General features: G+C 43.5%; 1 protein-coding gene across 3 annotated transcripts in view; it reads right to left on the bottom strand.

Moving 5' to 3' along the window:
* LOC138303858 (bactericidal permeability-increasing protein-like) overlaps window positions 1-26,894 on the bottom strand; it is a 94,853-nt gene extending 67,959 nt beyond the window's left edge. Inside the window, exon 1 of one of the 3 annotated variants that reach the window (XM_069243341.1) lies at window positions 26,324-26,894. The gene's annotated coding sequence lies outside the window, so the exon portion shown is untranslated. The remainder of the gene's footprint in view (window positions 1-26,323) is intronic. The other 2 variants (XM_069243340.1, XM_069243342.1) reach the window with 2 other exon arrangements.
* Between the last annotated feature and the right edge of the window lie 281 nt (window positions 26,895-27,175).

The raw sequence follows: 27,175 nt of genomic DNA, 5'->3' as shown, positions 1-27,175 counted from the left end.
AATATAGCCCTTGAGTGCCCTCTTTGGTGAATGTCCCATTGTTGCTCACTATTGCATTCCATAGGCCTGGGAAATAGACTCAAGCTGTATAAAGCCAGGTGGAATCTTCATTCATCTCAAACCAATGGTCTGTCAATCCCTTGATTCAGATAATCTTTCTCTTGTGGCCTCCAAACTATGGAGCAAGATTCATACAGAGCTCAAATTGATTCCATCTCATCTCCTTTTTAAATGAGATTCAATATTTATCTTTTCTCTATATAACTCTAGGCAGAGGTCTGGTTCCGAGAGCCAAACCCACCACCGAATCACAAGAGTGAATAGAGGGTAGGTAGTGAGATCACAGTGAAATGTGTACAAATGTAGGATGTGTGGAATAGAAAGGACCATGAATTGCAACACAGTTTGCGCAGGGAAGAGTGTGTAGCATATCCTCATTCCTTGTCCAAGTGAACTAAACAAACTTCCTTCAGCTGAGCTCACGGCAAGGTAAAGCTGGTGTTTCCCAAATAATACAAAATATCCTAGGTTTACCCGTAATGTTGTAGACCCTATTGCAACAGCTGACATTTTCATTTAAAGCCAAACAGCTTTTGGTTACTACTCACTCCTGTTCAGCTGTGTTTCTATTGAATAATTGTCAGCAAGACAAGGCAGCTGTGAATGTGCAGAGATTGCACTATTCTGGGGCACCTCTGTTTTACCAATGTGCAGACTGTAAATCAGTCAGTGCATCTAACAAAGATGTGGAATAGAGACAGTGTCCTTGGTCAGAGAGACAATCTCAAAATCTTAAATTCAGTAACCCATCTAGAAACCAGCAGAAGCTCACAAAAACATATTATAAGTGCCCCATACCATATATGCCAGCAGAGCGTATTCAGGCAGGAGGCTCCTCATATTTTAAGTAAAAAAAGTCTACTTTTGGCTGTCTATTGCCTAACATCGCCTCTTTTTTAATGTTAGTCAATGGGGAAAATAAATTCCTCTGAATTTTTAGGTCGAAGCCTACCAGACAGCACAGCTGCCTGGTTGCAAAGACCTATTGGGGGCATGCTCAATGCTTCCCTAAAATTGCATTCCGGTCACTGCTTAACATTGGCTTTGTTGTTTGTAACTCACATTTCTTTGCTTTGTACTTGCTTGCTTTATTTGTTTTAGACTGTCCAGCATGTCTTTGTTCCTCCGATGGAGTTTTGCCTGTTTACCACTTCTTTGTCTGTCTCCTTGTATTATTCCACAAGTGCTCGCTTTCTGAAATCTTCTTCTTGAAGCAATCCATGACAGTACATTTGTTTTCAATTGTTTACTTGATTGTATGCCAGTTCATAGCAGTAAAGTGCTGCATTTCTTTAAAATGTTTGCTGCCACTTATCTTTCTGCTTGACTGATTCTACTTATCTCTGCCACTACCAGTTCATAAATATGACATGTCTGCAAGGAATAATGTTCTATCTCTGAGCTTGCTTATTTTGACTAGTGCTCTTTACCAATAACATAACTCAAACAAAATCATCTTCCTAATTTTCATGGCCATGCCATAGGTGCTGGACATTAGCAAGTGAGGGATACTGAAGCCCCCCCCACCCCCCAAATAAACATGCAGGGGTTCAGAAATCCAATGAACAATAAAGAGGCCTTAACATTTTGTTTTTATCTTGTCACATTTGCTCTGCATTCAAAGTAGAGGTCAAAACTCAGACTCTGTCTTCTGAAACATTGATGGTTATTCTTAGTACAAAATTTGGCATTCATTTTTCTTTCGCTGACTGCAATATGGGAAGATTTATGTGACAGTCTTGGTGGGAAATGGGAGTGTGAAAAGGCTGTAGGATTTTCTTTTTTAAAATACGCAACAAAACGGAAATGCCAGTAAATGAACTGCACAAATATTTCAGAATATATCAGAATTAGGAAAGCACAAATGTAGCACATTTTGTGTAATTCTGAAGTGTGGTGGAAGCAAGATTTTAGTACAATCAAAACAAATCAATACACTATTTGATGCCAATTTCTACATTACCATTTGTGCACTGTATAGTTTAATCAATCAAACTGTACGCCTGTGCAAATGTAATTGTCATTTCAAAGGAGAATGTGTCCTCTGTAATGGCAGTTTGCTGCCACCCCATGCTTTAATAATATACTTGCAACAGTGTCCTCCAAAATGTACCATCAGCTACATACTATAGGTTTACCACTCTCCTTCCGAATACATAGGCAACACTTGTTTTTGTGTGACACATGGAATTTTCACAATCCCTATGACTTCAGTGTTGTAACATTAATGACAGCACCCCGCTCTGAAAATGATTTGAGTACCAGTGGTGCATGCCAATTGCTCGTACGCACATTTTCAACTATTCTGCTTCTACACAGGTCTTGAAGGAAGCAGCCAACTGCAATTTAAATAGCATTTGTTCAAATATCTGGCAATCACTTCTCAGATTTTACTTCTGTACTGATTGTTAATACACCAGTGAGAAAACAGACTAGTCATTATCAACGAAACATATATGCTGTGTTATTTGCAATTCGCATTTCAAAATCTCATTGAATAGATCAGCTGAAAAAAGTGCAGGGACACATTCAAAGGACTGTTCCAGGTATCTAAAAACTACATAATGATATATTCAAGAGCAATAAAGGAAGTATGTGCACGGACATTACAAACAACTATTAGAAGAACCATCCAATAAGCTCCCTTTATCAGCAACACCTATATAGCAAGTTTCGACAAAGTGAGGAGTCTTTGTCAAAGAGTATTTATAGCACTTGCTACCATAACCGAGGCTGTTTCTAAGCATTGCTAATTTCCTATTGTTTACAGATGAAGGACCAAAAGAATAAGGAGATTGCGAGGCCTAAAATTCAGTTTCATTCAAATTCAATAACCAAATGATTTCCTTTGCACACTAGACTAACTAAAAGTAGCAATAACGAGCAGGGAAGGCCTACCCCAGGGCGAGACAGAGGGACAGCGACTGATACCACATAGCATAGTACTGTCATTTCTGTATCTCTCGTACAGACTGGGGCATATTTAGAGGGGAGTATGGAATGAAACCCTCAAAATTATGCCATCATCAACACTGCCCATCATGTACATCCTTCTCCTCACGTACATCCACCTGTCCTCTGACCCTTACCCTACTGGCATAAACACAGCCCTCAGCCACACCACAGACCATGATTTTTTACCTCTGGGACAATCTTTGTAAGTACCCATGGCGTACAGCATCACTATAAAAACTGTGGCAAAGCCATAAGGTTCCAAAGGCAAGAACTATTGGATATGCCAATGCTTGTTTTTTTCACTGTCTCCCTATTTCCTGTTTGGAAATGTTGGAACGCATACTCAAATAATGCCCATTATTTCATTGCTTCCAAAATTAGTGACAGTGAAAGTCTTGATAATTCCAGAGGTGAGGACATAATGGAGATTACAAGTTTTGGGGGAATAGCATGATAGATGCAGTGCTTCCACAGTGATTCCCACTTGTTTTTCCCCAAGTGCTTCATTCTGAAATGGTGGTTGTTTGTAGCAGCTGAAATCTCTGTGTTAAGGTCCACAACCTGTAATCTGGATGGGGATATTAACTTCCATGATTAGACTTATTACAAAATTTCTCCTTCCTAAAATATTAGCTTTGCATATGCATAGTTTTTGCATGTGATTTTGTTTTACATTATAGGTGTGACAATTGTTCAGGCTCATTCTGGCGTGTTACAGCTTCTTCCTTGCTCCGTTCAAGAAACACTTACAAATATCCACGGACTCAATGGGCATCCTACAAGCACACCTGTCTGTGGGTGCTGAAGTGCGTCTTTATGGTTAATGTAGATTTTCCTAGCAATTTATGAAGGAAAGTCTTAATTTTATTAAAGACGCGGATGCAAATATTATGCTTCTCTACTCTTGCTTTAATGAATAGCAGCAGTCAAGAAACAAGAAAACTACATATGCCATGAGGCCAAGGAAAAACAGCAGGTCATTGGGAAGACAACAGCATTAACACATTATACCAATCAGAATCGAGGAACACTGTAATATCTCTAACTTGACTGCAAGCAGCCCTCTTTTCTTGTGCGAGAAAATCATGAATACGTTTTGAACATAGGGAAAATGCAAAACAAAATGGAAATAACTAAGACAAAAAAAAACATCTTGAACAAAGCCCATCTGATAAAATCCAGACTCTGAAGAAGGAGACAAGGAGAGATAGTTCCAGGAAGGAGTTGAAACCTCTGTGAGATCACTGGCCAAAGAATTGTGATAGCCTAGGAGCTTCGTAAGTGGTTGGTGTTGTTGGAGTAGATGAAACTGTTAGGGTGGGAAACACATAATTAATACAGTGTTGTGGGGGGATAATACTCGCATCCGTGTCTTTAATAAAATTAAGACTTTCCTTCATAAGTTACTAAGAAAATCTACATTTTATGTCAAGACCGGAGGCTCATATTATGCTTGTTGAAAGCATATTAACTACTTCACAAGATGCATATTAACTGGTTTACAATAAATGTGAAAAGAGACATAATAAGACCAATCAGCCGATCTCCGAATGTGCTCTAAATGTGAACCTGCCCACAAAGGTTTAGAAGCCATGGCACCACAGGATGAGTGAGCCCCGAAAATGGTGGTATTGATACCTGCAAGGGACATAACCCATTTAACCTGGGCCAAGGTGGGGGAAAAACTGATCTATTTGGTTTTCTGAAAGAAATGAGTAATTGGGTATTAGAGGATGTTCTGATATGGATTGTTTTTTGTTCATAAGTTTTGAGACAATTCCCACACATAACTTAGATTGTTTGGAGAAATAAGGACAAAAGACAAGAGATAAATTATTTTTGGTATGTCTCCTGATGTTGAAGAGAATATCTGTGGGAGTAAAATAGCGATCTGAGATGTCTAGTGCGTTTACATTTGACAGGCGTTTGATAGAAATTAGTCACAATAACATTGTTAATTTAGCTGATAGCATTTCGAGGGAGAGGGAACCATTGTCAGGCCAAGAAAGGAAAAAACACATTACCATTCCATAACTCACTAGATTTTGGAATAGGAGGGTTAGAAAATGTTACTCCCTTTAACAGACGACAGATTAGTTCATTTTCACTGACAGGTTTTCCATTGACATGTGAATGGTTGATAGAAATTGCAGATGGTAAAAATTTGCCTGCACTAGCTTGGGAAGCTAGGACATTTGCAATAAGGGTGAAATCTGCTGAAAACGGATTGACAGACCTTCCCACACACCAGCTAGCCCAAAGGGACCAGGCTGATTTGTATGCTTTGGTAGAGCCTGGAGCGCAGGATTTACTGAGATATTCTGAAGCTTCTGTTGAAATGCCTGGATAAGATTGGGAAGCCCTGCTACTTTCCAGGCAGATAGATGAAGGGTATTGTTCAGAATCAGATTGTGAGCGTGTCCTTCTGGATTCAGGAGAAGGTCATGACAGGAAGGAAGTAGAATGGGGAAGTCTACTGCAAGCTCTCGGAGGGGAGGGTACCATACATGTGATTGCCAGAAGGGGATGACTAGAACTGGAATGGCATTCTGACGATAAACCTGGGACAGGACTCTCTTGATCATCAGGAAGGATCCGGTCGTCAGCTGAAGAAGTGAGGAAGATGTGAATTTAATCAAGACACAAAGATCTATCTGAAGAAGTCCCCATTTGTGGTATAGCATATCAAAGACTAATAGATGGAGCTTCCAATCACTGGAGTCATGCAGGGTAAAGAGAATGCCAATCTGCCCCAGTATTGAGATCGCTTGGTCAGTATTCTGCACAAACAGAGATCTTGTGAAGACAAAATTCCCAAAAGCTTTTTGCTAATTTTGCTAAAGGTTTTGACCTGGTGCTGCCGAGGTGATTTATGCATTTCACTGCTGAAAGGTTGTCAGTTCGAAGAAGAATGGAACATTGAACTCTGTCTTCTGCAAAACTTTTGATCCCAAAGGAGCCTGCAAGCATCTCTAAACAGTTGATGTGCAATAATGACTCCTGCGTAGACCATGTACCTTCAGTCGATATTTGACCACATCAGGTGCCCCAACCTGTCAGGCTTGCATCAGATTCTAATACAAGTTCTGGGGCTGAAGTGATGATAGTCCTGTCAGTCCAGTCGTCTAAGTGGTCTAGCCACCACTGAAGTTCTAGTCAGGATTCATGGTCAAGGGAAATGGAGTTAGAATTAACAAGTCCTCTGTGTAATTTTTAATCATAGAGCTTGATAATGAAATAGGCCTGGGAAAATGGCTTGAACTGATGAAGAAAGCAACCCGACAATCCTTGCAAGAGACCTGAGGGAGATGGTAGGAAAGCGTAAAGAGTTGACAATTCCTGACTTTATTACTTTTACTTTTGTCTGGGGTAAGTGGAGAGTTGCATCTGTAGAGTTTATGATGAAGCCTAGAAACTCCATGTGGTGAGAGGGGTTAGAATCGATTTCTCTTTGTTTATGAGGAAACCAAGTTCTGAGAGAAGAGAATGAGCGGTGCGAATCTGGGAGTGAAGTGTTTGAAGGTTTTGACACATGAGAAGAATATCGTCCAGATACATGATTAATCTGATACCCTGGGACCTGAGATGGGAAACAACAGATTTCATCAGTTTGGTGAAACACCATGTTGCAGATGAAAGACAAAGGGAAGAGAATTGATAGGTTTTTCCCTGCCATTGGAATTGAAGGAACTTCCTGTGATCTTGGTGAATAGGGATGGTGAGGTATGCATCTTGTAGATCCGAACGTACCATCCAATCGCTTTGTAGCAGAAAGCAGAATATCTCTGAGATATAAAATGGTCTCCATTTTGAAATGGTGATAAACTACAAACTGATTGACGTGATTGAGGTTTATGACTGGTCTCATTTTCTTGTTTTTCTTTTGAACTAGGAAAATTGAACTTAAGAAAACTGAAAGATGGGTGTAAGTGGGTTGGATGGCCTGTTTGTGTAAGAGAGAAAGAATTTCTTGGGAAATCAGGGATGACATTTCAGTAGAGAATTTTAGAGGGGGAGAAAAATCTGAAAAGGCATTTTGTGAAGTTTTATGGAATAACTTTGAACGGTGTTTAGTACCCAAGAGATGAAGTGATGGTTTTCCATCTGTGTAGAAAGAACTTTAATCAATCCCCTACTGAAAGTGGGCCAGAAGTTAAAATTACTTGCAGGATAGCAAGTTCGAAAGGTCCCTTTGTCCACATCCATAGTAGCCTCTTGACCTCTGAGGATAGAATTGGGTCCAGAACTCTTAAGAAAATGAGTTGAAGGAGCCTTTATATCCTTGATTTCTAATGGAGTGGCCGGTAAAGCGACTCCTTCCTGTACTGGCCCTGTCAAAAACACGATTAACAAACATCTTTTTCAGAGATTGTTGTGCCTTATCTAAAGAGGCGAAGGTGGTGACATACTTGCTGAGCTCCTTGATAAAGGAATCTCCAAATAATAATAAGTTGGCTTTGATGCCAAGTCTATTGTTGCAAGATTTGCTAATTTGGAATCCTTCTTAAGCAACAAACCCTTGAGCCTTTCCTGAGTCACTGCTGAATTGGCATTACCCAAGAAACAGAATGCTCTTTGTATCCACACAATAACTCTTCTGCATCAATGGAGGCGTTATCAAGTCTGGCCATTTCAGCAATGTCAAAAATGCATGATAAAGGACCAACAATGTCTAGCATTTTATCCTGGCAAGTGGACCATGCTTTATCAACACCTTTGCATGGATCTTTGCCTAATTTAGAAAAGAAGGTTAGCAGTGTGGGATCCATGGCAGATGTAGAGGTGATGAAAAAAGGAAGAGAAGGTCTGGGGCACTCAGACGTGAGTTTAGCTCTTGTTTGTTTATCAAGAGGTAAATGTAATCCAGCTGTAATATATTCCCCCACATGTTCTGAAGGTAGCCACTCTGTAGAGTTGGGGTGATGAATTAGTTTGGGGTCGAACATGGGCTGGCCTTCCTCATCAAGGAGGGTTTTGGAATAAAAGGGATCGTTAGAGTAAAGGGATACTTTTTGTTTTTTGGGTTGTGAGCCAAACCAAATATCAGAATTATCCAATCTTTCAGAGTCATTATCGGCTACAGGAACACCCTTATCATCATCATTATCTTGAATATCACATATCACAATCTTATGTGCACTGTCCTCCAAGTGCTTTGATTTATTTTTGCTTTTACCAGCAGGCATGTTCCCCTCCTTGGAAGGATGCCCAGGAGAAACTTTGTCCTCAAACCCATGTGAGGAAGCCTCAATTTTCATAAGCGCAGTTTCTGTATTAGGAGTACTCATGTGATGATCTTGAGAAGCCATTGCAGCATTGCGCTTTCTGCTTTCCCTCTCAGATAGGGCGAGGTTAGGTTGCGACGTGACAATAAAAACTGTATTTTCAAACCTTTTTGTTACTTTGTTCATAGAAGCTGAAACAGCTAGAGCTACAGAGAATTGAATACAGTCATTCATATTATTCTTAAAATCCTCCTCATTCTCATTATTATCCTCTAAAAAGGAAGATTTGCCCAATTCCATTATTGAGTAAAATGGAACACTTGTAAATATAGCTAGTAAACAAAAGGTTAATGACAGAAAAAACAAATGCAGACTGGGAGTTGCTTCCCTGGGGGAGGAGAAATTGTACAGGTAAGTAAGTGAGGTAAAAGGCAGGGTTGGGAGGAAGGTCATGGCCCCAGGCATGACGAAGAGTCGGTCCTTGAGGAACACAGGCTCCGAGAAGATACGTGGCTTACAGGTTTGCTGGGAGGAGTTGAGTTAACACGACGGATGAGACGGTTCAACCGACGCACGTTCTGTAGGGAAGCAGGTACTGTTGCTATCGTGCTGAGCTACAGACTGGCAGGCGCGACCAAGATAGCGGGTGGGGTAGCCAAAGAGACGTGCTGAAGTGGGTGCGCCGCAATTTTAAATGAAACCGCGAGCTTCGTTACGGAACAAGAAAAGAGCCATTAAAGAGTCCAACTAAGCTACAAAAGTTAGTAAAAACGGCATATTAAAAATTGTTAACACATATATAAAATATACTTATCTTGACTGCAAGCTGCAAGAAAAGAGGGCTTCTTGCAGTCAAGTTAGGTATGTGAGACTGTTCATCGACACTGATTGGTTCAATGTGTTAATGCCGTTGTCTCCCCATTGGCATGTTGTTTTTCCTTGGCCTCATGGCACATGTAGTTTTTTTGCTTCTTGACTGCTGCTATTCATTTAGGCAAGACTAGAGAAGCATAATACGAGCCTCTGGTCCTGACATAAAATTTGTAATGCAAACTTGCTTCTTAGTCGTATAAGTCCAATTGTTTGTTTGCCTCTCTCTGTTGAGATCGCAAACAATTGGTCCAAGAATTGCAGAGCTGGAGGGTAATATGGAGATGTGAGAAGACTGGAAATTGAACCAGCAACAAGTGGAAAGACAACATCTTTGGAGTAGCCATAAAAATAAAATAATCAAGCCCCCCCCACACACACTTTGAACCACATGACACTAAATATGCAAACAAAGTGAGAAATCCAGACCATTTCTATGCAGGCCTGTGAGAGTTGTTTAGAGCACAATTTTGAGAGAATTTGGCCACAAAACCTGCATGTTTACCAGTCTTTCCTTCTTTCTTCCCTGCCTTCTTACAATTACTCTATCCTTTCTTCTATGGTGTTTCTTTCCTTTTGCTCTTCATTTATTTTCCCTTCTCTATTTACTTTATATCATTCTCTTTACTACTTTATAATACTCTTTCTTTCCTCATTTCCACTCTTTTAATTCATTCTTTCCATCTTACTTTCCTTCTATTATTCGTTCCTTCCATCTCACTTCTTGCTACCTTTTTGCCCTTTATTTAGCTTCCTTTGCTTATCTCCCTCTTTGCTTCTTTCTTCTCTTTTCCTGTTTATTATTTTTATTCTTTACTCATCATTTTCCTGCCCTTCCTTCTCCCCTTCTTTTCATTATGCTTTTCCTACTTTATTTTTTTCTTTCTCTTCCTCATTTCTTCCTTTCATTGCCGTTCCTTCCTTTTTCCTGTCTCTCATTCCTCTTTTTTAGACTTCTTTTTGAATATTTCATTTTGTTTTTCTGTTTCCTTCTTTTTTCCCTCCTATTTTTCATTTATAATTTTGTTACCTCCTTCCCTTCCTGCCACCCTACTTTCTTTTTCTTTCTTACATTCTTTCCCTCTATGTTTTATCTCCTTTTCACCCATTCTTCTCCCTTTTTTTTTATCGTTCCGCCTTCACATCTTTCTTTCCTTCCTTTTTTCCTTTGTGCTATCTTTCAGGTGTGCTTCCTTTTTTCTGATCGTTATTTTCTTTCTTTGCAGTGTTATTTTTCCTTCTTTTTCGTGTTTTCTCACTCTATTAGCCGCTTACATATTTTCGTCACTGCCATTGTTTCTTTTTCTTTCTGTACCACTTTGGCACACCTTTGACCGATCCCACCGCTTTGCTATGTATATTCTTTCCTTAAATTTGTATTATCTTCGGCTTTTATCTTGTGACCTGCATATCACAGATTAAAGACAATAACAATGAGTTGTTCTGACCCCCGCTGAAGCTAGTATAGTGGGGGCTTCCCTACGCCCTTGGACAAGATCTCCAATATCAAATCCTCTACACAGAGGAGGCACCCAGGGCTTTAAGTGGGGCCGGCCCTGCCAGGTCTGAGCACCAGCAGCAATCAAAAAGGGTGACTGAAACAGGTGCCATGCGGGCACATATGTAACCCCTTCATTTACAGAGGTTAAAGAAAGTTTGTCAGTTCAGCAAAAACGAGGACCAATAGGAAGCTGCAAATGGAAATATTTTTCTTTGTCAGTTTCTCCTTTCACTCTTTGCACCAGTCACAAAAATCAGAAATCGGACAAGGTCGCTATTTAGCACGGAACGCTGACCGGATTGTCTTTCAGCCTTGTGTCTGTGCGCTTTGGCCGGACCTCAAACATCCAGATTGCACAAGCCACACCACAATGCTCCTCGGGAGCACACCGGTCCTTTAAACCCACTTCAATTTGACATTCAATGCTCAAATAGCTTCATCCTATTTCTCTAAAGTTTAAAAACACATTCCTTCACCTGTTCCTTAAACTTAGCGATTGTTAACTATCAGTACAACTATCTTTTCTCTCCTGCGTGGGGGAGGAGGGGTTAACTCCCAAAGATGGCAGAAGTTTGAGCGACAGCGCCCATGACTGAAAATATATGTGCAATCCCCCGTGCAGAAGTCATCCGGGGCTGCGGAGGCGGGAGCATGTCCCTGCAGCGCCTGGCAACAAAGAACGGCCCCGGAGTGCCATTCTTTCTGGCCTCCCGGGGCCTGACAACTGAACTGTGCTGCCCGGTCCCAGCGACGTCCCTGCAGCCTGTGGGCAGCGGAGAGAGGGGGCCGCGAAGGCACGGAATGGAACTGGTGGATAACGCCAGAGGGCCCTCTGGGTCCTGTGAGGGGATCGGAGCGCGCCCGAGACATGGCAGGGTGGATTTCGTGATTAATTCCTTATATTGCCTCCATAACCAGCGCTACCCAACCAACAACATAGGGTGGACGAAATCCTCTGAAAGTGGCCTAAAATCCCTGTTGCATGCCCGATTTACCCCCTCAAAGGATTCGTTGACCCCTTCCCCAGAGGATTGTATCCCCCTACAGACCTAAACCCACAAGTGGATAAATTAGACCTTATACTACAAGAAATACAAGATTCCAGGATCTCACTTAAACAAGGGCTGGAAGCTGTCAAAGCAGACATTACTTTACTTAAAGATGATCAACATAAACTAGCCGAAAAAGTCAAATCAACAGAACAACAGTTATCAGCTATTTCCTATACAGTCATATCACACCGAACAGATTTCACAATTGCAACATAAAGTGGAATACCTCCAGGTGGAAGACGAGGAGGGGTGGCCCCGAAGAAATAATATCTACCTTGTAAGAGTGCCAGAGTGGGCGGAGGGCCCAAACCCACTCAGTTCATTTAGGATTGGCTGAAGTTGTTATCAGCACCTTCTGAACTTTCACCTCTGTTTGTCGTGGAGAGAGCCCACAGAGTACCTACTAGGAGACCACTACCTTGAGCTCCCCCACACCCCATGGTGGCCAGGATCCTGAACTATAGAGAGCGTGACACACTGTTACGCCTAGCCTGGGAAAAAGCATCCCTCCAGTTGGCAAATTACCGGGTCTCATTATTTCCGGACTATACTCTGGTGGTACAGTGTAGGTGCTTTGGCTTTCAAGACATCAAGAAGTAACTGCGCACCAGTGGTCTGAAGTACGCCTTGCCGTTTCCATCCAGACTGAAAATCATTCATGACCAGAAGTCATTGTTTTTTGACCAAGCGGAGGAGGCATGTGAATGGCTGGAAAGAGAATTTCCTGAAACTACGGGGACTACCTCACAAAAATCCACCACATCCAGGTTGCGCAGAACCCTGAGGAGATTTTGAATGCGACAAACTCATGTGCTCCAGATCAGGAAGGCTCCAACTCTGCACAAACCCTGAAGGGGCGTCAAGTGGCCATACTCTCAGTGAACTCCATGAGACTTTCCAGGAAACCCAGTAGTTCGAGCTCCCCGCATGGCAGTGGATTGGACTCGGACTCAGGAGGTAGTATGGCTCTGTTCCATGCCATTACTCCACTTGTCACATGATCAGCTAGTTGAAGGAGCATAGGTGTGACACTGACTCTGTCCCCATCATACTGGAGTATGCATAACAGTAAATGAAGGTGACTGGGAATGTGGGCGGGAATTGGGGGCGATTGATATGCAATATGCTTAACTACTGATATGGCAGGGGTTTTCTTTTGCAATGTACCACACCCACATACAATATGGAGGTACCAGGTCCGGATGCACTGGGTACAAAATCAGACCTTCACAAGCGGTTTACGCACTGATACTACAGCTTTGACCACGACTAACCCCCATTAGACAGAGGAACTTGTAGGATACCAAGCGGTTACCACCTGATTAATGTTAAAGTTTGGTCCACCTAGTGGTTTTAGATGGACCGCGCATTAGTTCTGTTTGCTGCTTTATTTGTTCTGGGGAAGACTCAGCATAGTATGTTACTGTCACCGATTACTGAGACGGGAGGTGCATAGATGACCGGCTGTGGAGTTGGGTGTTGGGAGCGGGAGGGGCTCGGCTGATTTTTCCACTAGATGAAACATTCATTGAGTGATTATGTTATTGCTACTTAGAATGTGTGGAGTCTGGGCTCAGAATACAAAAGGCATAGAGTACTTGCCCCAAAAAAATAGACGTAAGGCACACATAGGATTTCTCCAAGAAACGCACCTTACCACACACGGAGCACAAAAAATGCACGGGTAATGGCAAGGACAAGTATTTCACACGTCATACTCTGTGTTTGCGCATGGTGCAGCAATATGGCTCTCAGCCAGCGTGCCCTTTGAGCTGCTGGAATCTAAGATAGACAATCAGGGTCGATATGTTTTACTGAGGGGCAGATTAGATGGGGAACCTATTGCACTAGGATGTATCTACACACCAAATACAGAGCAGGATGTCTATTGGGCTCAATTGTCTTTGGTGCTGTTGGATTAAGTGGCATATCCCTGGCTGCTGGGCGCAGATTTTAACTCCATCATTGATACTACTCTAGACCACTCCCGACCCCCTTTGCCAGGTGCTCCGACAGTGCGCCAGGCTATGGCACTAAAGAGTTGGATGAATGGATGGGAATTACGAGAAGTGTGGCACGAAAGGCATATAGGGCACAGAGAATACTCCTTCTAGTCCCTCCCTCCATGCTTTGCATTCCAGCAAAGATAGGTAGCTATGCAACATGCATCTCTTATCCTTTATATGCAAAACCAAATATTTGGGGAAAACAATCTTCGTTCACAATCTCCTAGAATTGACAATTTCATGGGGCCATATTCCAACCCCAATCCCGACCTGATGTCTACAACTGTCTCAACTGGAAGATGCAGTCTTTAGAGAACAATTGGCTACAACGATTGATTCATACTTCAGCTGTAATGAAGGTACCACCTCCTCTCCTGTATTGAAGTGGGAAGCTTTCAAGGTAGTAATTTGTGGTGTCTTCATTGAATCGATGGTGGGAGCAAGGCATGAGATCAATCGGGAACTCACTTGTTTAGAAGGTAGACTGGGTACCCTAGAGGCAGCAGTGGCTGAGTCTGTTGAGACATTAAACACACTACAGGATGCCCGCATCTTCTGGAACAACTCTGTGTCATAGATTATCGCACCTACACACAAATAACACAATCAGAGCCAGACAAGTCAGGGGCACTCTTAGCACGCATTATCCATCCACCTCCTACTCCTACCCCAATGCTATCCATAATCAGTCCATTACAAGAGGTGCTCATTTCACAAAATTAAACTAACAGAGCCTTTGAAGACTATTATACTACCTTATTTACTGCCCGGATGCTCTGAACCTATATAAATTCAAAATTTTCTAGATCAGATCCCATTGCCAAGGATAACAAAAGTGGACAGATTGGCACTAGAGCCTCCTATCACAGCTAACGAGATATGGGGGCGCAATAAAAGACCTACCCATAAATAAAGCACCCAGATCAGATGGGCTATCAACTGAATTTTACTTCACATTTATGTCAAAGCTGGCCCCTAAATTGGAGAAACTCTATGACACCTAGTTAGACACTAGTGTTACCCGATAATAACAGAGAAACAATAGTTACCTCTTTGTTAAAACCTGGCAAACCTCCTGCAGAACTTTATTCATATAGAACCCTAACTATTCTTAATACTGAATATAAAATCCTAAGCAAGATCCTAGCCTGTAGATTGCTGTCCCTGCTCCCACTTCTTTTGCTGGCAGATCAATGTGGCTTTGTCGCCTGACTCTGCAATTCATTGAATATACGCTGGCTTTTTAGTGTGAAGGTAACAGAACGTAAAATCTACCCACAAGCAGGCTGCATCTCATTAGATGTGCGTCAAGCCTTTGATAGCCTCGGGTGGGATTTTATGTTAGCAGCTTTGGCCAAATATGGTATACCCCAGACTTACCTAAATGGATACACCTTCCCTACATGCAACCTATGGCGAGGGCCAAAACTGTTGCTATTATTTCACAATCCTATAATATATACTGTGGAACCAGACAGGGGTGCCCGTTGTCTCCCTCATTTTTTCTACTAGTGATCGAAGACTTAGCACATTGGCTGCGACAAAGCTCACCTGAATGGGGCATATCTATAGGTCATAGGGTAGGGCGCATGCTACATCCCTGTATGCAGATGATATAATACTGTATATTAAGGACCTCCGCATGGGGCTACATGGAATCGCTCAGACCTTGAGTACCTTTGGTGAATTGTCTGCTCTACATATTAATGTGGATAAATCCTGTGCCTATTTCTCCCAGTAATGGATCAACTCACACTACGGTTTGGCCAGGCGAATCTCCAGGTCGCGCCAACTACATTCAAATATTTGGAGGTACGGATATATTGAGAGTCGCAGAACTGCTAGATGGGAATTTCATGCGCTTGATTAATTTGCCTAATGCCCAAATAGTCTTGTGGACCACCTTGCCGCTGTCAATGGCAGGTCGCCTGTCCATTGCTAAAATGGTCATACTACCACGGCTCCTGTAATTCTTTACAACTCTCCCAGTGATAATACCAGCAGCGGTATTCTGATGGATGAACAGCATGCTGGTGAAACTGATCTGGGGGTTGCAGCGCCGCAGAATTAGCCTCCCTAGGCTGCAACTAGTGTTGGACTGTCGAGGAATGGGCGCTTCCGATTTAAAGCATAATGTATGGCAGGACAACTGCAGTGGCTATCTTAATGGTTACCTGGACACAACCTTTTCGAAACTGAATACACGACGGCGCAGCTGGCCACAGGCCAACTGACCGGTCTGCTATATCTGGGTGTAGAGCAGCCCCGTAAAATGCCCATGCTATTATGAGTAGCCTTAACGTACTGGTGAATGACTCAAAGATACACTGCCCCTATGCTCCTCTATGCGCCAAATGCCCCCTTAAGAGGCTTACGTACGGCATCTCGAATTGTGACATTATGGCGACTTGTTCCTTGGGGAAGGGACGATGAAATTACTCTGGGTTCCTTGTTTCATGATGGGAACCTAATGCCACATGCAGATTTTGTGCATGCAAGACATTCTTCCTTCCCTCTTCCTCTTGCACGCGAGTATAGTTCACTTTGTACGTCCTTTTTTTGCCCCAGATAGAAGTGACCCTCCTACACACAAATTACTGCAGGCACTGCACATTATGGGGAACGGTAGACACCTAGTCCGCCAGCCGTACCGGGGGATTCGTTTAGGGAACATTCAGGAACATCCCTTCATTCACTAAAATTTAGATGGGAACAAGATTTAAATCTTCAGCCCTACGACCGAGACTGGACTCGAATACTACAATACCCCAAAGATGTCTCGTGCAACGCACGATTTAAACGTTCACAGTTACATATATTGCACAGAGCATACTTGATTCAGTGCAGGCTCAACCCAATATTTGACATTAATCCTCTGCTATGTCCACGCTGTAAGAGTCAAGATGCTGACTTGTTACATGTGCTATGGGCCTGCCCCAGGCTTACCGTTTACTGGAAGGATGTGGCTGCGGTCCTGTCCGAGATCACAGACATCCCACAATAGAATGCCCCAGAGCAATGTCTATTGGGTTTCCACCCCAGACCCAGAAGCATTAAGGTGGTGCTCAGATTTGCTAATATGGCCCTGTTGTTGGCAGAGCGTTTGTTGACAAGGAATTTGAAATCCCCAAGGACTCCTCAGTTGTCGACTTGGTGGGAGGAGGTGGAACACTGGGGACTGGCAGAAAACATGGCTCTGCGACGGGAAAGTAGGGGCATTCACACATAGCCCTATCTCCATGGCATGGGATGTGCTTTTGGAGGCCTTTGAGACATATGGCTCAGACCCTGACATGGAGAGTTGAGCACCGCATGTGATGTCACTCGGCATCTACAGTGCCCTACCCTGGTCCCATGGCCCAAATGTTGACCCAATCCGCATATGTGTTCCATTGCAGCCTTCTCCATGCGTCTCAGTATGGTACTATTGATAATACAATATGCTTCTTTAGGTGACAAGTTTATAAAAGTTAATTTGGGGTGGGAAGGCTGAGGTTCTGATAAGGAATACTAATGAAGAATATACTGTGCTACAATTATGCAAACTGTAATCTAATACCAGACTGAGAATATTTGCTTCCATGTAATATCTGACTGAAGATGTCACTGTTTCAATGCACAAAGATATTCAGTGAAGAAAAATGTATCAAGCTAAGAAACCCCAATAAAATGTATGTTAAAAAAAATCTTTTCTCCCCTGCTACCTGGCCTGCACATACCTTGATTTTCGCCTGTTGCTTCGACAGCTTTTCCCCTACCCCATTTTTACCTTTTTCACTTTTCCTTCACTAAAGAATATCTTCCTCCCTCCCTCAATATCCTCTACTGTTACTATTCGCCCCTCACATTTACATTCTTGACTCTCTCTCCCCTGGACCTGTTTGACTCTTTTGTCTCACATCTACTTAATTGTTCCTTTTGTGTTCACAGCATTTCAACTCTAATATTCCTTTGTTATTCTTTATACTGTGTTGCTGCCCTTAACTTAAACTCGAAATTGTAATTTCCTGACATCTATCCCACCTTGGTCTTGATAAAGTTTTTGTTAAACTGTTCTTCTGTCACAGCTCAACATACATCTACCATTATACACACTGGCCATCTGTAAGAGACGCTATGTGTCGCCATGTTGATTCTACATACAGCACGCTTGCACCTCTCTGGCAACGTTGCTCTTTATGTTAAACATTTATATGACACCAATAACACAAGTGTTAAAGTCCCTTGGCATTCAAATAGTACCTTATGCAGACAACACACAACTTACTGTTACACTTAGTGAGATGAACATCAAGCTGCAACCCAACATTAAGGATTGTCTTACCACAGATGCCACAAGATTGACCCAAATCTGTCTCCATCTTAACTCTGACAAAGTGGAAAATATTCTCTTCAGCAGGGCCACCAAGTCCTGGTGTCCAGCCTCATGGCAAGAAACCAGCAGCGGCTTCTCCACGAGGGTGAGAGAACATTAATAGCATGAGGCGGGGGAGCTGGTTAACAGCATGAGAGCAGCGTCTGGATTGGTTAGGGGACCTCAGCAGCAGGCTGCAGATTCAGAACACAGAGGGGACGTGCAACAGAGGCTAAGTGCCATTTATTTTTAGTTTATTTATTTTAAATGTTAGTGTAGTTGTTTTATTTTGGAGGGAGGGGGCAGGCGTTTTATTTTGTTTTTTTGGGAAGCGGTGTGGCACTTCGCTCTGCCTCACCACTTGCAAAGGTTACCAGTCACCCCAGCAAGAAACCTGCTTTAGCTACTCAAGTCACAATACTTTAAAACACTGTAAAAAATCTTTGATTATATCCCACAGCCCACCTGTAAAACCGTGTCCATACATTTATAGCCTCCAGGTTGGATTCGGGCAACGCTCTGCTGCTGGTGACCCTAAATTCCTAACACACCCTGTCCAGGATGTCCAGAACGCAGATGCCAGACTGATTCTGAATATACCTGGACATCAGCCAGTATCCTGTGTCCTGGAAAATTTGCATTAGTTGCATCTTTGGAAGATAATTAAATTTAAATCACTTACACTCACATATTAAGCTGCCACATGCCTAAATACCTGCAAAACTCGTGAACCTTGTGTACTTCCACCAGGGCACTTTAAGCCCCCCAAAGGGTTCTCGCTCGACAGAGATTTCAAAGATCGCAGATCGGAGGTCGTTCCCTCAAATATGGGTCTTCCGAGCTCTGGAATAATCTTCTTCCATCTCATATTCTCTTCTTTTCTTTAGAACGCTCTTTCCGGAAATCCCTTAAAACGCGCTTCTGCTCACGTAGAAGCCGACATGAGGTGTTCATGCAGCCACCCTACTGGTTTGAGTCCCGGGACACTCAGGTCTGAGTAGCTATTGCACTTTACAAAGCATTACTAGTTCATTCGTTCATGTAAATAAAATAAACATTTATAACATTTGGTGACTTCGTGATAGAGGGTGTCCAATGGCATGTTTGAGTAGTTGACTCGGTTCTCTTTTTACCTTAGCATTCAGATACTGAAATCTCTGCTTTTTTGTATTAAAGTTTATGTAATTATTTGATATGATTTTTTTGTTTTAATTTTCTGTATTTATAGGACATGTATAGAGCACACATGATCAAGTGCAAAGACACGATAACTGAAAGTCGGTTTTTGCCACAAGGGCACCCAGGACATTTTGTTTGTGGTCAATGACAAGTCTTTAAGTTTATTTTGGCCACTGGACATGTAGACCTGCCACCGCAATCACAAGCCTTTTGGCTCCTAGTTTACAATACCACAGTATAGTTGTGGTAAAGAGGATTTTCTGTTGCTAAGGCCTCGTAAACATCTCTTTTTGTTAGGTGTTCAAAATGGTACGCCCCACCCCATTTCCCCCCTCTATTAGCTCATGTAGGTTAAGTTTGGTTCTCTGTAAAGTTTTTTAATACATGTTCTGGTGACAAGTCTCTACTTAAAAACTCAACAAAAAAAATCAATAAACATTCAGAATTGTTGTTGATGCCATGGATGTGTTGTGTCAACCAGTGCTGGAATAAAGTGTGAACCAGCAGGACTCCTGTACTGGCAGCTATTCTCAAGCTTGAATGGTTCCAGGCTGACCCCACAAAACCATCCAAAAAAAACAACAAAAAAAACATGTGACACTATTGTGTGCGGACACCAGAACACCTGCAGTGACATTAGTGCACATAAGTGTGCTCCACTTAGTGGAACTGCAACAGACTCTTGTGTTCCTTTCCAACATCCTGTCAATTTCCCGTCAACAAGAGGATCACCTTCAAACTCCTCATCCACGCTCACAAGGCTCTCCACGACACAGGCCCTGCCTACCTCAACGAACGTCTCAGCTTCCACGTACCCACCCGCCAGCTCCGCTCAGCCAACCTCGCTACCGTCCCCCGCATCCATCGTACCACAGCCGGCGGCAGATCCTTCTCCCTCCCCATCGACCTACGTCTGAACCAGGACCTCCTGACCTTCAGGAAAAGACTCAAGACCTGGCTATTCGAGCAGTAGCAACCCCCACCCCCTCACCCAGTGCCTTCAGACCCTAACGGGTGAGTAGCGAGCTTAACAAGTGATTGATTGATTGATGAACATGATCAGCTGGATTTGCCGCTTAGTAGACAATCCTATTCATTTTGTTGAAGCAGAGGCTAGAGGGCCACCTTGTGGTCACACCTGGACCTCATACGTAACCACCACACAGAGCAGCTCATCAGTAGACATGACACATTGTGCAATCACTCCGCAAATTGTCATTCAATAGAGGAGGTTTTAAAGTGTTTTTGACTTTCTCAGGTCCTGTGTCTTCTACAATGTGTAAGCCTATCCATGATCAACAAGGGCATTTATATCATGTCAGGATACGCATATTTGTTGGAAACTCACAGGTAGTACACAATATAAATATAGAACTGAATACACATACAATACAAATGCAGAACTGAATACAGAAAGAGAAAAGCTGAAATTGGAGGCCAGCTTATTCAGTTATGGACGAAGTTTTAAAAACAAGTGGGTTCAAATGTGTTCTGAGGCAAATGAACAAGAACACAGATTTTTCAAAGTCCAAGAAGAGTTTTTTTTTAATACAGGAAATTAATAAAAAGAGATAGGGGAGCATGTCAGAGAAGGTTGTTGATTAAGGAGATTGTGTTAATAATGATGTGTAAAAGGAAATACCAGGTTGGTTTGTATTTAAAACAATTATGTTAATTTAAATATTACAGAATATATATTTAATACTTGTTTCTACTTATCAATACCCATTTTACAAAAACGCACAACACCAAAAATGTAGTTATTACTTGCAAGTTTTTTAACTTATGCTTTGCAGGCTTGCATGGAACAGTCTGAAGTGGACACATAATTCGCCCAGCTATTTCACAAGAAAGGAGGCATATGACCACAAGGATATTGGGAACAAAAGCAGTAATCCACCAAGATATTTTTTCTAAAATACAAATCTGTGACCTACACAGCACACGCAACAAGCATATTAACCACGGAGCAAGATTTATAGACTATTAAAAGTCTGTGACTCGATGATTGAAATAGACCTCTCCAGCAAGTCTATTAAGCACTAGATTTTTAGAGGCGCACCTGCTGGTGTACGTAATACGCTATCTTAAAACGCAACTTGTTTTTTAGTATTTAGGCATGTCTGAGAACCTTTTCCATGACTTGCTGGCTTGCTGCTAACTCTTTAGGGCAGAATTTGTAACAGTAACGCGCAGCCTGATTGCCATGGACTCTGTTCTGACGGGCTCTACCCATTTCTGTTGCTGCTCACCCCTCTAATTCATGGGATACGATATTTTTTGCATTTTCGGCAGTAGTCACATAATATCTGCTTAATTTGAGCAGCTAGCGGGCACCGGCATTTATTTGATCCAGAGAACGTGCAAGAGTTTTAGTCAAAATATCTCAGTGGGTTATAGTCAGGGGGGCTCCTCCGCAGTGGCAGAGAAGCATCGCCCCACTGGCTAAGAGCCAGCAGCTGAAAAATAAAACGATATTTCATTATAGTTTTATTTTTCAGCTGCTGTCTCAGCCAGCATGTTCAAGGGGGGGCAGGGCTGGGTCAAGAGAGGGGGAAGGAGCAGAGGAATGGAGTGCACTAAGTGTGCATGTCAGTTTGGCCGGCCATCTTAAGTCGGCCAAACTGACATGCGCACTTAGGTTTCTCCAACCAAGATGTATTGCACAACTAGGTTGGAAAAACTGCACAGATCCAAGTGCACTGTATGAGCGGCAGACCTAGCCTCTTAGACCAAACCTGGCACTGCTCTCATGCTAGGTATAGCATGAGAGCAGCAGGAGGATTGCTTGGGGGGGGGAGCCTGTGCTGGTGTCCCAGGGACTGCTGGGACACCATGAGGAGAGCAGAGGAGCGAGGCAGACAGTGGCGGCATCAGGTATGGTAAGTTTTAAAAAAAGTATTATTTAAGTATTTCCCTTGTCGCGGCAGGCCACCGCTGGTTATAGCTTTTGGTGCAAACATCTCTGTGGTGCCTGCAAGCCGTAAGCAGCCATGGTTTGCAGGCTGCCATACTGGAAGAGACACATAGTGTACGGTGGCATGTTTGCCAACAGTCCTAATTCAGGCTAAATACTTTTTTTTAAGACAAAATGGCTTTTTTAAGCTATAATAGGGTTTACAACTTTCTGCGTTTATATGAACATTAATGGGAGAATTAAATCCCTCTAATGTTGTTTTCTTGACCCTCTTCCTCTCTGCTCCGTGCTGTTAGCATGTATGCTATGGTGGAAGATGAATCAGGGGGTCGATTCCAGACTATACAGCCTTAGCGTCCTAAAAATCGGCTCTGGTTATGAAGTCTTAAAAACAACTTTCGGCCTTTGTCAGAATTGCTTTTAAAGTTAGGGCTTTCTCTTTTTTTAGGTCAAAGCTTACTAGACAGCACAGCTGTCTGGTTTGGTTACAACTTATTGGGACATCCTGAAAACTTCCCTGAGAATACATTGCTTCCATTGCTAACGATTGGCTTTGAGATCTGTAACACACATTTTCTGGCTCTCTAATTGCTGGCTTTATTTGTTTTAGGCTGTCCAGCTTCAGTTCGTCCCTCCTGTTGCCCAGTCCTTTGTAACTGTATTCTTCCACTAACTTGCTTTCTGTAAACAAGCCTTTAAATCTTATTATTTTGTCACATTTGCTGTGCGTTCAAAGACTGAGGTCAAATGTCAGCAGGCTCTGTCTTCCAAGGTTACTTTTCTTTCTTTGACTTAAAAGTAAGTACATTTATGTGACTATCCTGCTGAGTAGCCATGTGAGAGAAGAGGGTGTAGGATGTTTTTTTTGGTAGCACATCTCAAACACAAAAATAAACAAACTGTGCAGATGTTTCAGAATACATCAGAATTAGTACAAATGAAGCACATTGTTTTGTAATTCTGAAGTGTGGTGGAAACAAATATCTGAATACGATCAAACACATCAATACACTAGGTGATGACATTTGCACACATTGCAGTTTGTGCACAGTAAAACCATATTTTGGTGCAAATGTAATTGTTATTTCAATTGAAAACATGTTTCTGTAATTGCAGTGAGCTACCATACCATGCACATTCTACGCCACACCACACCACTCTACGACACTCCACTTCACTCTATGACATGCCACTCCACTCTACTCTACGCTGCTAACTCCATGACAAAAAAAAACCCTCCATTCTACACCCATCCACTCTACACTCTACACTCTACACTCACCCTACTCCACTCCAGTACAGCCCACTCCACTGCAATCTATCCCACTACACTCTAATGCAATCTGTCCCACTCCACTCCAATCTACCCCACTTGACTTTGCAACAATCTACTCCCCTCCAATCTACTCCACGTCACCAAATCTACCCCACTCCAATGTACTCCACCCCAATCTACCCCACCCCAATTTAACCCACTCAAATCTACCCCACTCTACCCCAGTCCACTCCAATCTACCCCAGTCCACTCCGCTCTTATCTAATCTACCCCACTCCACACCAATCTACCCTGCTCCAATCTACTCCACTCATCTTCCCCACTCCACCCCAATCAACCCCACTCCAATCAAATGTCCTCCACTCTTCTCCAATCTACCCAGTCTACCCCACTTCACTCCAATCCACTCCTCTCAAGTCTACTCCACCTCATTCCACTCCAGTTTACCCGACTCCACCCCAATTCAACCTACCCCTATCTACTCTACTCCAGTCTACCTGACTCCACTTCAATCTACCCCACTCAACTCCATTGCACCTCAGTCCAATTTAACCTACTCCATTCCAATATACCCCATTTCACTTCAAACTCAACTGCAATCTATCCAACTCATCTCCACTCTAATCTACCCCACTCCACTCCAATGTACACCTCTCAACTCTACCACACTCCACTCTACCCAAATCTACCCCACTCCATTTCACTCCAATCTACCACACTCCTATATACCAGACTCTACTCAACCCTTCCCCACTCCAGTCTAACCCATTCCACTTCAATCTACCCCTTCCTACCGCAATCTACGCTACTCCAATCTATCCCTTCCCAATTTACCCCAGCAGAATCTACCTCACTCCAATCTACCTCATTTACTCCACTGCAATCCATCCCACTGCACTCCATCCCACTCCAGTCTAATCTACCCTACCTCATTGTACCCCACACCAATACACCCCACCTCATTGTACCCTACACCAATACACCCCACTCCACTTCAATCTAGCCCATTCAACTGCAATCTACCCCCACTCCACTCCAATTTACCCCACTCCAAACTACTGCACTCTAATCATCCTGCTCCTATCAACCCCACTCGAATCTACCCCACTCTACCCCATCCCACTCTACACCACCCCTATCCTCTCCATTCAAATCTATCCTATCCCTCTCCAATCTACCCCACTCCAAACTACTGCACTCTGATCATCCAACTCTGATCATCCAACTCCAATCCACCCCACTCCAATCCACCCAATCTGCCCCACTCCACTCTACTCCAATCTACCACACTCCATTCCACTCTACACAATCCACCCCACTCTACTTCACTCCAATCTATCACACACCGCTCACATCTATCCCACTGTAGACCAACCTAACCTTCTCCACACTAATCCACCCCACTTCATCCGACTTTAATCTACTCCATCCAAAACTACCCTACTCCAATCCACGCTATCACAATCCACTCCACTTCAACCTACCCCACTCCAATTTACTCCACTCCCATCTACCCCACTCTAAACTACCTCACTCAAAACTATCCCACTTCACTCCAATCTACCCTACTATAATCCACCCAATATACCTCACTCCACTCTACTCCCTTTCCACTCTAATCTAGCCCATTCCACTCTAATCTACTTATGTCCACTCCTATCTGCCCCACGTCACACCAATCTACCACACTCCACTCCAATCTACCCCACTCCAGCCTAGCCCAATCCATCATAATCTATTCTTCCCCAATCTACACCACTCCAATCTACCCCAATACGTCCCACTTCACTCCACCTCACTCCAATCAATCCCACTTAACTGAAATCTACCCCAATCCATGCCACTCCACTCTACCTCACTACACCCAAATCCCCAATTCAATCTACCCCACTCCCCCACCCCAATCCACCCCAATGCACTCCACTCCAATATACCCCACTCCACTCTACCCCACTCCAAGCTACCTCAATCTGCCTCACTCCATTCCATTCCAGCAAGCTATAAACCACTCCAATATACCCCACTCCAATCTACACCAATTTAATATGTCCCACTCTCTCACTCCAATCTACCCTACCCCAATCTACCCAAGTCTACTCCACTCTAATCTCTAATATACCCCATTCTAAACCAATCTACCTCACTCAACCCCACTCTAACATTCCCCACCACAATCAACCACACCACTCCAGTCTACCCCACTCCCTCCAATCTACCCCTCTGCATACTAATCTATGCCACGCCACTCCAATCTACCCCAATCCAATCTACCCCAATATATCCCTCTCCATTCTATCCAATCTACCATGATCTACCCTACTCCTACCTACCTCACTCCAATCTACTCCATTCTACTCCAATCTACTCCAATCTACTCCAATCTACTCCATTCTACTCCACCATACCCCAATCTACCCCACTCCACTCCAATCCACCCAACTCTACTCCAATCTACCCCAATCCACGCCACTCTAATCTAACCGAATATATCCTACTCCGCTATACCCCACTGACTAACCTACTCCTACCTACCGCACTCCAATTTATCGCACTGCAATCTACCCCACTACACCCCAATTCAATCTACCTCACCAATCTACCCCACTCCAATCCACCTCACTCCGCTCCATTCCAATGTACCCCCATCCACACCCACTCCATTCTACCCCCCAACTCCACTCCACCCCATCCCACCCTACTCCACTAACTTTCAGCCATGTTGAACAGCATCCACTTCTCGCATATTCGAGACCTATTGGCTTTGCCAATGCTCGTCTTTAACAACGTGTCCCTAAAAGCCCCAGCATCGAAAGTGCTGTTGGCTACAATGCCAGCACGAGTGGAAAGGTTATCACGTCACGTGACATGCGCCCCCCTAGCATATGAACATGTCAAACTTAACATGGGAACACTAGACAACTTGCTTACCTCTTTCTGGGATGGCTGGAGTGGAGCACCTGAACTGGATGAAAGCAAAGCACACACCTCAATGGAATGTAGAAATGGCGAAGCGCCAATATGTGAACCTTTGGATCGAGGCGCACTTCTGTAAAACCGGATGGAGCCGCGCGCTCCTCAAGAAATGAGAAGGAAATCTCAAAATACCCTCGATCGCAAGCTAAGAGCACAAATGAGGAAGTGATGCCCACCGAAGAGGGGCGGGGCTTTGGGCAAGAAAGGGCTGAGTCTCGCGCATGCCCCCCCTGCCTGGTACCACGGGGCTGTGTGTCACCTCGACCCACAACACACCAGACCCGTTCTTCCGGTCGACAGCGCAGCATTTGTTATTCATTGAAGAAAGCCGGCTTGCGTAACCGAACCTCCTTCGCCGAAACTACCCGGAGGTTACAGGAGGATGGATTAAATATGTTCTGATTAGATGCACATCTACACACGGCCTACCATGGAGTCTGGCACAGGTTTTAGAAGCCGGAAGCTCCCCTTGCGAATGATAACGCAGCACCCTTCTAAGCTAAACTCTTAAAGTTGAGATCACAAGGCCTCTTAGATGCCAAACCTCCAGGCTGTCCAGATAACGCAGCAGGGGCTTCCTGTCCCAGCTGATCGGCCAATCACGCTGCATAGCTCTGCTCGTGGTTCTTCCATGGAGGCCGGCAGGCCGGGGCGAAGTTGCGCAAACAGAGGAAACACGACACTCTTTTGTGGAAAACAGTGCACATCACAGCAAAGCTAACCCTGGCTATGCGCCTCACAAGCTGAACTCCCGCACTTGTCACACTCCAGTACTTTGACATGATATTGCAATGGTGCCGGCAGCGC

Source organism: Pleurodeles waltl, chromosome 7 (genome assembly GCF_031143425.1).
Source record: "Pleurodeles waltl isolate 20211129_DDA chromosome 7, aPleWal1.hap1.20221129, whole genome shotgun sequence".
NCBI classification, from domain to species: Eukaryota; Metazoa; Chordata; class Amphibia; order Caudata; family Salamandridae; genus Pleurodeles; species Pleurodeles waltl.
This window is presented reverse-complemented; position numbering and strand designations above follow the sequence as displayed.